This window comes from Meleagris gallopavo, chromosome 5 (genome assembly GCF_905368555.1).
Source record: "Meleagris gallopavo chromosome 5, MGAL_WU_HG_1.1, whole genome shotgun sequence".
NCBI lineage: Eukaryota > Metazoa > Chordata > Aves > Galliformes > Phasianidae > Meleagris > Meleagris gallopavo.
In genome coordinates, this window is record NC_139408.1 from 21,634,306 (window position 1) to 21,646,622 (window position 12,317).

At 47.0% G+C, this 12,317-nt stretch overlaps 1 protein-coding gene across 10 annotated transcripts in view; it reads left to right on the forward strand.

The window, feature by feature from the left end:
- Positions 1-1,130: 1,130 nt before the first annotated feature.
- Positions 1,131-12,317, forward strand: part of TSPAN18 (tetraspanin 18) — a 104,345-nt gene continuing 93,158 nt past the window's right edge. For 4 of the 10 annotated variants that reach the window (XM_085224617.1, XM_085224616.1, XM_085224615.1 and 1 more), the window contains exon 1: positions 1,131-1,314. The gene's annotated coding sequence lies outside the window, so the exon portion shown is untranslated. Of the gene's footprint in view, positions 1,315-1,347; positions 1,615-1,708; positions 1,844-12,317 lie in introns of those variants that run through there. The other 6 variants (XM_085224620.1, XM_085224618.1, XM_085224621.1 and 3 more) reach the window with 4 other exon arrangements.

Genomic DNA, 12,317 nt, shown 5'->3' on the forward strand with positions numbered 1-12,317 from the left:
CTGCAGGACTGCAAATCCTTTAGCACTAGCTCTGTTACTGTACATGAGTGCTGTGACAACTTTAGCAACTTTGCTCCCAAGTATCGATTGTTATTATCAATAATGGTGTTACTTCTACATGCTTCTTCCTCTCTCAGTTTCTTTCCCACCAACACAGCCAGTACTACTGTGACCCTATGAAATGGTGTTTCCCCAGAGGACAGGTTACAAGTCTTCTGAGGAGCAGCTAAGGGAACAGGGATTATTTAGTCTGAAGAAGAGGAGGCTCAGGGGAGACCACATTGCTCTCTACAATTGTCTGAAAGGATGTTGTAGTGAGGTAGGTGTTGGCCTCTTCACCCTGGTAACAGCAGTAAGACAAGAGGTAATGGCCTCAAGTTGCACCAGGGGAGGTTCAGAGTATTAGGAATGATTAGTGAGTATTAGGAAAAATTTATTCTCAGAAGGATTAATGAGGCATGAAACAGGCTGCTCAGAGAGTTGGTAGAGTCACGTACCATGGAGGTACCCAAGAAACATATAGATGTTGCACTGAGGGACGTGGTTAGTGGGCATGGTGGAGATACGCTGGCAGTTGGACTGGATGATGTTAGTGGTCTTTTACAACGTTAATGATTCTATGATTCCAAGTCACCTAGGTTGGTAAAGACTCCTATGAATCCGCTGTGGATTCTGTGTTGGACCCTGTTGGTCTCAGGATAGCCCTTCTGCGTGCAAGAGCCAGGGATGACCTCTCCCAGGCAGTTATCTGTTTTCCTGAATTCTGTGGATGCCGCACTGGATTGAATTTGCTCACCAGGCTCGGAAGTTGCTGGCACGCACACAGAGCACAAACGCACTGCCTGACTTCCTTAGGAAACCAGGCTTAAAAGGGCTGTTTTCCTGTGTCACAAACACGGGCTGTCTTTGCCTTGCTGTGTGCTTTTGAAAGGTTTGCCAGGGGTGCCGCGGTGCCACTCTTACGTGCCTTTGGCACATCTCTGCGCGCTTTTCCGGAGCGCTCCGTAAGTCCCAGGTCCGCAAACCTCCCATCCCTCTCTCGGTTCTGCGCACACGGGACACCGAGGCGCCCCCGGGCCGGGCACCGGGGCGCGGGGCAACCATTCGCGGGGCGGGCCGGGGCGCGGCCAGGAGGCTGGGCCGGCCCGGGGGCGGAGAGCAGGGCACGGCCGGAGGTGGAGCCGGCTGCGCTGGCGGCTCCGGCGCTCCGTGGCTCCGGGCACGGGGTGCGTGCGGCAGCGGGAGCGCAGCGCAGCCGCCGAGAGCCGCCCACTCGCCCCAGCTCGGCCGGGCTCCGGGAGCCGCCGGCGGCAGGTAAAGGGCCGGGACTCGCTCTGAGGCGAGCCGCCCGCCTTGCCCGGAGACCCGCGGTGCCCGCCGGGGTACCGGCTCCGCAGCGCCCGGGGCGCGGGAGGTGGCTCGGGAGGCGCGGGGAGGGGGTGAGGGGTGATCCCGAGGCTGGAGGCTCCGACCGGCGGCTCCGCGGTCTCCACACTCAGCATTTCGGTGTTTCCGAGCCCCGTCGTCGCAAAAACAGCAGGAGGGTTCGCTGACTGCCGTGCCTCGGTGGTGTTGCGGGTGCGCGGCCGCCCCTGGAGCCGGGCTGAAGGAGGGGTGAGTTGGCGGTGGGAGTGTGTCATCCGCTGCTGATGTGCAGACCGCTGTCCGTCCCTGCTGTCTGATAGGGATTTAGGGCGGTAGCAGCGCGTTGGTGAGCTGCCATCCCGCTGGGATGGGTGGGTGTTGTAAGCCGTGCATCCGGCACCTGGAGTCTGAGCTAACTTTTGTCTTTAGATGTTGTAGCAAGCGAGTAGGCAACGTTCTCCATGCGCTGTGCTCTTTGGTAAGTGTAATTCATTTCTCCATCATGCTTTTCTTGGCAATTAGTAAGATCTGCGTGCTTGCTGCTTGTATTTCTGTAATAACAGAGAATTTGGATGCGATTAATAGACCGTAGGCACGCATTCCCTGGAATAGCCAGTGGCTACCAGCACTGATTGAGCAGGAGCGTGCTGGCCATGGCTGTGTGCCCGGCTGGCTGCACTCTGTTCCGAGTAGCGGCTCGCCCTGGCTTTTTACTAGCGAGTAAAAAGTGTGTGCTCTTACTGTAGAGTTGTCTCTGTTTCGTGGGATATGCTCAAGTGCTTCATGGGCTCTGCCAGTAAAGTGGTGTTCAGTGCTTTCATAAGGGGCAGCAGTTGTTTAGTCTCAAAAGTATACGAGCTGAGAGCAAGTGATAGGAATGTTTTTGGAAGACCTAGGTGCGCATTTTGCATAGTTTGGGGAGAATTTGTCAAGTGCAGGCTGTGCAGTGTGATGTATGTGCTTCTTTGCCGCCTGCTGTCTCTGCCATACTTGTGTTGTATGTTCGGAGGGTTCAGCCGGCTGACCCTCCTGGGAAGGCAGTTAATATTTCATGTTTGTTGTGGCCGAGGCGCTGCTTTTGTTGGCACTGGCTAAAGCACCAAGCAGTGCTGTTGCCATGAATGCAAGGGTTGGGGGGCGAGGAGGGGCAAGGAAGGCCCCTAACTTCTCCGAGGTAGCCCAGGCTGCCCCAACATCGAGAGAAGACTTCTGTTTCCTGCAGATTAGTTAACTGGAGGAGCTATGTCTAACCTCAGAAGAGACGCAGGTGAACGGAGACAGGGGAGGCACAACACGTCAGTGCGCATCTGAGTGGCAGGGCAGGACCAAGCCCCGGTTGGGAGCCCAGCCCTGGGGCTGATGCTGATGGGAAGGCTAGGTGCCACGCTGGATCCCCATGCCCTGTACAGCTGTTCATCCCACAGGTACGGGCAAGCCAGCCAGCTTGGGGGCTGCCTTCATTCCTAAAGCAGGAATGCTATATTTCCTTTGTAAATCATGGGGAAATCCCTTTATTTTCTCTGGGGTGTGAGGATACCGCATGCTGGGAAGAGTGCTGGATTGTCATTTCCTGACTTGCCTAAGAAGTCGGAATGGAACCCAGGAACTTTATCTCCCCCCTCATGCTGGACACCAAGAGGAGGCTCAGGGGTGTTTCTTCTCTTTTTTTCTTTTCCACAAAGAAGAGTGGGGATGCGGGTGTTTGCATCTCAACTGATGGCAACACATAGCTCTGTCCTGGCGTGATCTCACTTTTGGCTGCTCTCACGTGCATTATACTTCTCAGGGTGGGGCTGGGCAGAAGGGAAACAGGAATGGCTGTGTGTGTATGAAAATGCTGAGCTATCCTTAATTCTTTTGCCAAGTTGTCTGTATGCTGTTTAATTCAAATGATTTCATACACACAGCGTTGCAGGTCTGTTGTTAAAAGACAGAAACAATTGCTGTAACCAGGAATAACACTGCAGTTCATAAAACATGAGTAACATCTGTCACCGTGACTCCAATTTGTTTCTCTGTTTGTGGAATAACCGAGGTGACAGCTCGGGCAGCCAGGTTTAATGCCCTGTGCTAAACCTTTGCTCCTGCCTCCTGCGGCTCGCTGTGACTCACAGGATCGATGGATGCAGCTCCTGCTCTGCAGTGGGGAAGCAGGAGGGGCTCTGGACCACCTCACTGTGTGCAGCAGAACCCCGTTGAGTTTGCTTAGTTTGGGTCCCTGTGAACTGGTCTATCTCGTGCGTTTGCCACTTGCAGTGTGACAGACCTGGCGGGGCTGGTGCTTTGGGGCCAAACTCACAAGGGCTGCTGTAGGGGCAGCATTTTCTCTCCTAGCACCTTTTATCTCCCCTTTATCTATCCCAGGTTGAATACTGTAGTCAGTTGAAGCAGAGCTATTTCATGCTTTGATGTGTGTTTATTGGCTCTAGCTTCTCATTCTCATGCTTTTTTTTTTTTTTTTTTTTTTTTCCCCCTTTAAATTAGTTCTCTTTTCCCACCCTGCCTCCCCAAACAAAATAACTAGAGCAGAGGAGGAAAAAAGTGAATTAACTGTCTTGGTGATTTTTGTGAATGGATTTTCTTGCCTTCCTTGCTGCCTTCTGTAAGATCCCTTCATAATTAAAATATTATGACTATCCTTATGGTAGTCCTTTTCTAGTGGCAAGGATCCTAATTTGACGTCAGCGCAAAAATACTGGGTTCTGGCATAAGGGCAGATGACATTTCATCAGCTGGTGCATGCCCATTTTTTTAAACTATAGTGCTAAGACCATATGGGCAGATAATGAGTTTAAGCTGATAAACAGCTTACAGATTTGCCCAAATAAAGGACTTTCTTCCTAGAAGACGCGTTTTCCTTCAAAATAAATAATGCAGTTCCTGTGTTTTTATTTAATTATCTCTAGTCCTGTCCATTCTCACCAGGCTGCAGGAAAACAGACACCACTGCTTTGCAAACAGAAGCTATTGGCTTCATGGGGCCGTGAGTCTTAGCTCGGGAAGGACTTGAAACAAGAAGTTCAGATGCCACAAAAAAACTGAGGCTCCAAGTATCTAAATAAGCAGACGCCAGTCCACGTTGTGTTCAGTGGTTCTGTGAGGCAGTGCTTAGTTCTTGACATCTTGAGGATGAGTCACTGCATGAGGTGGTGGTAGATCCAAGGTCTGTTTGGGAGCTGTAATTAAGCCAGATGAGTATCTATACTTCTTGGTAATCCTTAGAGGCTGGTGAAGTAGCTCTTGTTTGGCATTTGTTTACAAACCCAATGTTGTATTTTTAAACACTACTCTTTAAAGAGTCTTTCTGAATAATATTTATGTAATTATTTTCCCAAACTTAAATTGGTATCAATAAAACCCAAGGGAAAGATTTTAAATTTATTTTTCTTGTTTTTCTAGTGGTAAAATGGAAATTGGAAAGACACTTGCTTTGGGAAGTAGAAGTTTGTAGTTGTGACTTCAAAATGGAAACTTAAAATCAAGTAATGTGTTAGTGTAGAAAGGAAACAGCCTATTTGTTTCTGCCCTAAGATGGTAGCAGTAGACTATTTGCTTATTCCCTTATAAGCTATTTCTTAGGTTGCTCAGAAAAATTGGTCCAGATAGCTGTACTGTGTCTCATGATGCTTATTCCTTCTAAAGCTTCCTTGATTATGTTGTGTTGTTGTCTCCCCTCTCACCACTGGAAGTATTGCTGGACTTTCATTATGGTTTCCAATGAAGGGCTGTTCAGATGACTAGAGTTTTGTTGTTTCATGGTCATTTCTGTCTTGTTTCTAACTGATATGACAGCAGAGTTGCATTTAGCCCTACCATTGTTTAGGACTGCAGTGCTCATAGAATCATAGAATCACCAAGGTTGGAAAAGGCCTCCAATATCATCCAGTCCAACTCTCCACCTACCATCAATATTTCCCCACTAAATCATGTCCCTCAGTACAACATTTAAGTGTTTCTTGAACATCTCCAGGGACAGTGATTCTACCACCTCACTGGGCAGCCTGTTCCAGAGCCTGACCACAGTTTCAGAGAAGAAATTTTTCCTAACATCCAACCTGAATCTCCCCAGCACAACTTGAGGCCATTCCCTCTAATCCTATTGCTAGTTACACAGAAGAGGCTCAGCATCCCTCACTCCCATTCCTTCTCCCTTTCTTATTTTCTGTTCCTTGCACTTGAGGAGTCCTGAGTTTCCAAAATGATGCATGAATTACCTTGTCCCTTAGTTCCAGAGAATTCACATGAATTCAGTGCCTATCAAATAATTGATGGGACTTTTTTTTTTTTTTTTTTCCCCCCACCTCTTCCCATGGAGCACTGAGCCATTGCTTAGCTGTTGGTGCAGATCCCTCATGGTCTGATTTAGTATTAGTGACCCAAGACTGAAAGAAGTGGCTATAAGGTGTTGCATTGATCTTGTTTTGTTAACACACCAGCTGCTGGACTAGTTTGTCAGAATGCTTTTATTTATTTTTCGCACAGATAAGGTTTAAAGAAACAAATAATTTAAAGATGTTTTATGGATTGACCCCAAGTGAGATTTGCTTTTGTACCTCTGCCACCTTTGCTCTGTGGGAATGGACTTGGGGGGCTTCCTTTCAGCCCAAGCTGAGACGAAGCAGCATGTGTTTTCCAGGGCTTTTCCAGCTGGTAGGGTCCTTCACTGGTCTTCTGCAGAGCTAAAGACAGAGGCCAGGAATTCTAGTGAGTTCTGTGAGATTTGGGGTCAGGTTCCCCTGGGGGTACTTGATGCAGGAGGCCTTGGCTGGTCACATCCCTTACGTGGATGACTCATGATTGCTGGGCAGCTGAAGATATCCAACCTGAGTTTTAAAAATAAAGCAAACCACAAACCTGATATTTTGTAGCTGTCCTTAAAGATGATTGAACAGTCAAGCTTTTGGGAAGGCTCTCCTATTTCTGCACCGGATCCCTTATGACTGTGTAGTCTCTCCATCAAGAATCCCTACAATCAGTTTATCATTAGCAGTTTTTGTCTTTTATGTTTGTTGGTGGTTTATTTTGCTGTCAGGATGTTTCTTTTGCTATATATTTACACAGACTTGGTCTAAAATGGAAACATGCAGCTGTCTAGTAAATAAATAGGTCACTGTAGAAGTGCCCATTGTTAAACCCACGCGAATTTCCATTTTTTTGAGCAGTGTATCAATTCAGGAAGAAAGAGAGGATGCTTTAGATGAAATGCTGCGTTGAAACTGTCATCTGTGCCCTCAGTATTACTGGACATGGTTATGAAAGTGGTTGCATGATCTTGTGAATGAGGACGTAGGTTTGGATTTTCTCAGCTCAGCTGCTGTCTGTGTTCAGCTTGTTCCCCTTTTCCTGTCCTTCTCACTCTCCCATTTGGCTGCTGGAGCAGCCGTATCTCTGGGTGCTGTTGTGCTGCCTCGTGGCCTGGAGCTTGCCCCATTTGATCCTGGGGAAGCAGTGTGAGGAGCAGCTCGTTGATCACGGGGAAGTGTAACGGCACCAAGCTGCTAATGTGAAAAGTCATGAAGTACAGCAGAGATAATAATAGCTCTTATATTCTTTCAAACTTCTCGCTTGAGTCATAAACAGCTTTAAATAAATTATATGCCATTCCAAATGCCTGGAAAGCCAAGGGGACAGCTGAGCGGGTGGGGTGTGGGTCCATATGGTGACTTGTTCCCTGCGGTTCAGGCACAGCCTGGCAGGGGCTGAGGGGCCCTGGGCTGGGTACGGCATGCAGCTTTCCCGCGCTGACTGCTCCAGCTCCGTGCTTCTCACAGGGCTCAGCAATGCAATTGTAGCGCTAGCAGCTTTCCTTCATGGCCCTGTGCCCAGTTTGAAGAGGGGTGATTTTGGTCACGCTGCTAGACATATGTATTTATGGCCATATTTCATCCGTTGAATTGAATCTGTTAGTGTATTTTTTAACATTATTGTGGAAACAGTTACTATATTTACTCTTTATGAAAAGCTCAGTGTAATGAGGAGGGAGTTTGGTGTAATAAAGACTGCACTAGATAGTGATGTCCACGCTTCTTCAGGGGAAAAAATGCACCAAATGAGCTGACTGGCACTGTGCCTGTTCTTGAGACAAGGCCCTGGCCGGGCACTGAGCTGGAACACGTTATGCTGGGAAAGCAGGGAAGAGACTTGTTCTTGGCTCACTTAATGGCACATCTCATTTCTTGGGGAGTGAAGGGAACCAGATCTTCTTGTACTGAGAGCTGCTTGGCTGGGCCAGGCTGGCTCAAACCTGCTGGGAACTCCTTGCTCAGGGACATCTCTGGGCTCACAGTACCTTCTCAGTGAGCTTCTCTAAATTCACTGCTGGGTAAATGAGATAGCAACGTGGACACTCAGCATTTGCAATGGGAGTCACTGTTGTCAATGTTCTTATTTCACTAAGTGCATGAAAACAGTGCTTTATTTGTCCTTCATGGCTGGTAATAATTGGTGGGGCTTAAACGGGGTCTACAATGCACATGCATGAGAAATAACTGAGAATGAAGGACTGAATGTCTTCAAGTGTTCTTGAGAGGGGCGGACTTTGGATCTGGTGTATTTCTGAACTGCTGGGTGTCCTTTGTTCCTGTTATTCAGAGGGGATTGTCAAAGCAGGTGCTTATCTTGTGTTGATCAGCTAAGCTTTTGCTTCCTATGGGGCTGTGGCTGAAGCACAGACACGTAATGGGTCTTCTCGAGTTGAACCACACTGTTATATACAGATAAGATACAGGAAGTGCTGGGATTCTTCTGCAATTAGTTCTGCAAATGCTCAAGGCATGAGGCTGGAAGCACCAATAGGTCTTTGACCTATGTTTTCCTTCAACAGCCTGAGAACTGGCAATGTAATGCCTTGCTGATGTGATGCTGACTCTGGGTCAGCAGTCTTGAAAAAAGACCTTACAGACTAGGGCAGATTTGAGCTCAGAGTGGCTCTTTGCCAGGTATGAAGACAGGATTCTGTTCTTTTAGATGTTTGGTGGATCACATCAGTCATGAGCAGTAGTCTGATGCGATTAAGAAGGAACAGACTTCCCAAAAGATGGATGGATTAAGGTCTTTATTGTTTTTCTTTTTTATTCCCTCACTGTGGTGGAAGGAATAGAAGGTCTTGTACTTTGCATTTTGTGTGTTTTGATACTGCAATGAAGATGGCTTGACAGGAGAAGAGTTGATTTAATTTTAAAACATTAATTTCATTTGTTAACACCACTGCAGGTATTTCCAAGCATCACTGTGTAGTGGATTTCAGGTAGTATTTCTGCAGGGTGATGGGAGCAGCTTTGAAGTATTGCATGGGAATACAACAGAATTGGGAAACAGAAGACATTGGGAAACAAGTGGGCTCTCCCTCTCAAGTCCTGTCATTGATTTTCGGAATCCATCTCAGAACTTGTGCTCAGTTCTGAGCAGTGCAAATGCCAGCACTGCTAGGATCAGGTTGCTGTGAATAAAGCCTCTTCAGCTGCGGGCAACTTGCGTTCCTTCTCTGAGCATCTGCTTTGCCAGCTGTGTGGAGACAGAAGCCTCAGTGCATGAGTATGATAGATGTTCTTGTTGGCTGATCTTGATAAAGGGGCTGGAACTGAGAAACCCCATGGTCTGCAGTTTGGAAGTGTGGAGGTTTAATGTGGTGTAAACCACCAGCTTGCATCTTTGCTAGGGAAGAGAAGTACCAGCTTAGAGTCATTCTGGAGCAACAGGGTCAAAGGACTTGTGGGCTGGAAGAACTTATCTAGGATAGGGATCCCAGATAAGAAGTATTTCTCGCGCATTGTGAATGGATTTATTTGGAGCTTTGTAAAGCATCTGTCCAGGGCTGGATTTCACCTTTGCACCACAGGGTGATGCAGTTGCATTTCCTTTTGTGGTTTTTCCAATTCCCCCATGCTCCACACTCTTGCATTTTATGATCAAAGCTCTGCTCTTTAAAGATATGCCAATGCCTTGTAATAGTGCTCAAAAAATTCCCTATGGGGAGCAGTTCTGATTAGATGCTAAGGAATTCTTTAATTCTCTTCAGACTTCTTACTATTAGGAACATCTTGCTTAGAAAAGGTGTGGGTTTTTTTCCTGGCCGTTGCTGCCTCTCCTCCAGCTTCCCTCCTCTCCTGACAGTGCACTCTTTCTTTGTGCTGTCTCGTTGCCTTGTCTTATATTAACTTGGTTCCTTGGTTCTTGCATTCAGCTCATTCTTTTATCTTCTACAGCACTCAGTGAATGTTTAAAAATAATAAATATTAATAATAGAGTCCTTTGAATCAGCAGGCTCTTTGCTGCTTAAGCTCACCTTTTCCTGCTGCTTATCCCTTATTAAAAGTTGCTATAATCTGCAGATTGTAACCATAATAACTTCTGCCACAGCGGCTGGGTTTGTGACAAACGTAGGATTATAGCTCCGGGTGGGGAAGTGGCAGTGGGAGCAGATAACCTCAAAGGCACAAAGCTGTTGTTTCACTTGAAATATTCATGGCAATAAAGGAAGAGAAGCAAAAAAAAAACTTAGTGTGGGAATAGAGCTGTCTGTCTAAATAGTTCTTCTTTTACAAGTTTCCATGGAGTGTCGGTGACCTATATAGGATAATCCTGTATTGCACATAAAACCCTGCATTTAGAAGGGAAAAGCATTCTTTTTGAAGAACCTAGCTTAAGAAGACCTTACTTTTGGAGGCACTTTCAAGTGAGCTCACAGGAAGCATCTTAAAACAGCAAGACAGACAGAGGTACATTTGTGCCATTACTGTGTGTTTTCTTTTAATTCGGTCTCAGTCAGATTTCCCTCTCCTTACAGCCACAGAGGGGAAAGCTGCCCTAGCGTGTGGCCCACTTGATGCACAGGTTGGGCTCTGGAGCTTCCCCCCATGTAGATATGCTTACATGTTTCAGGACATCAGCAACGTTTTGACTCTCAGATCACACAGACTGAGGAACAAGTGATGTAAACAGGAATGGAGTGTGTGAGGTTTTCCCACCACGCCTCCTTTCCGCTGTTAAACAATACAGTTAGAAGACGAGAGAAACCTGAAGTGTCAGGACAGACTTCAGGAAGCCTTGTTGGTTCCTTTGGCTTGGGGAAGTTGAGCTGTTCTGAGCAGAGCTGCTGCTGGGCAGGCTGCTTCCCGGCGTGCGTCCTCAGCTGAAACCACATTACTTACTGCTCAGGACTGGGACTGGATGGGAGTTTTTTCAAGGAAACAATTTGCCTGAAGAAAAATGCTGATTTATTGAAACCAGTGTTACTTTGTGGGAAAGAGTTGGTCTCCACTCGGTTCTCCTTGGGTGAATTTCTTGGGTTTGGAACAGAATTTTTTAGTCAAAACAGAGATACTGGCCAGACGTCAGGCCGTTTGGGTTTTTCACCTATGTACACAAATCCAAAACGGGGTCCTGAAAGCAGGTTCCTCACATGCCAGATATGCATGTCCTAACCACAAGACTGCTGTTCCAGTACATGAGGATTTTTGCATGAAGAGTTCCAAGGTGGATTTCATAGCTTCATCCCTAAGGGAATAAGAGAAAAGGAGAAGAGCAACTGTCCACGAAGCACTTCTGGTGTTTTTTGGCAGGGTCAGGACTTCACAAGTGATTATAGGATGAAAATGCTCTTAAGCTCCTGCCCTCTCTGAGGAGCATTGTTAGAAAACCACCTGAAGCAGCCAAGGAAAACAGAGCTGAGCACTGCTGATATGTTTGTGCCTGGGCCATTGTTGTTGGGCAGGGTATGAAAAAATAATGCTTAGGGCAAGAGAGGAGCTGCTTGGAAGAGGATGAAACACGCCTGCTGGTTGATTGCAGTGAGCTCAGCAGAGCCAGGGATAACACGTGATTGTGAGCTCAGCAGAGCCAGGGGTAACACATGGTTGCAGCAGGAGGCCTCTCTCCTCCACTTTCCTCACTCCTCCCATTTAATGGAGAGGAGAGGGAAATGGTTCATTCTTCATTCTTTCTTAATCCTTGGAGAGTGAGAAGGTGGCCAGGCTGAGGTCTCTAGGAAGCTAGATGTGTGCTTAACCAGGGCATTTGATCTCTATGGTTGCTGTCTGTGTGACAAAAGCTGGAGGCTGTGGGTGTTTCTGGGCCCCTCAGCCATGTGCATCCCGATGTGCTGCATAAGGTGGTCACTCAGATCTCACTGTGTCAGAATCCCACTCTGCCTTTTCTTTGGATTTTAATTCCAGCTTTCAAAAAAGGAAAGGTGAGCTGTGGCAAAGTGGGGGAAGCTGGTATTTTAAGCTGCTTTTTTTGCATGGGCAAAGAAAAAAACACTCCTTTTAAAGGCAAAAGGTTCCAAGCTGTTGCTCTGTAATTGAGGTTTAAATAATGAGAGTTTCCTGTTTCCAAAAGCCAAATGCATCCTCTGATGGTCTCTGCTGACCTGTTTCAAGAAGGCTTTTGTTCTGTGGTAGATGAAGAGCCCGAGCTTGCCTTTTTTGTTTTTGCTTCCTCCTTCAAATTGAAGCAGGAGGCATGACGTGTGTCCACACCAGGTGAAAGCACAGGGCAGCAGACGGCCTGAGCAGCTGGCAGTCAGAGCCAGGATGTCTGTCCTGCAGCTTTGATGGCTCTGGGACCCACAGCACGCTGTCAGATCTGGATCCTCTGTAAACTCAAACTGCTCCTGGGTGTGAGAAGAGCTCCAGTGTGTGTGAGGGGGGCAGACCCCAGATATGAAGCCTTTAAAAAAGAACAAAAACACTGTAAGCCTTGCTTTTATGTTTTTAGTGATAAGTAGACTGTATCTCTTTTGAAATAGTAGATGACAGTGATCTCTTAGTTTTCATTTTTTAGATTGATGTTATTTCTCGATCAGTCTTTTTAATTAAGTCTAAGTCTATCTTCAACTGAAACATCAGCAGTTTTCTGCCTCTTACTTCTTTTGGTTGCAGTCATTGAAGGAACCTCTAAAGGAGCCTATTGCTCTAAAGAAGCTGATTGCTGAGGTTCCCTAGGTACCTAGG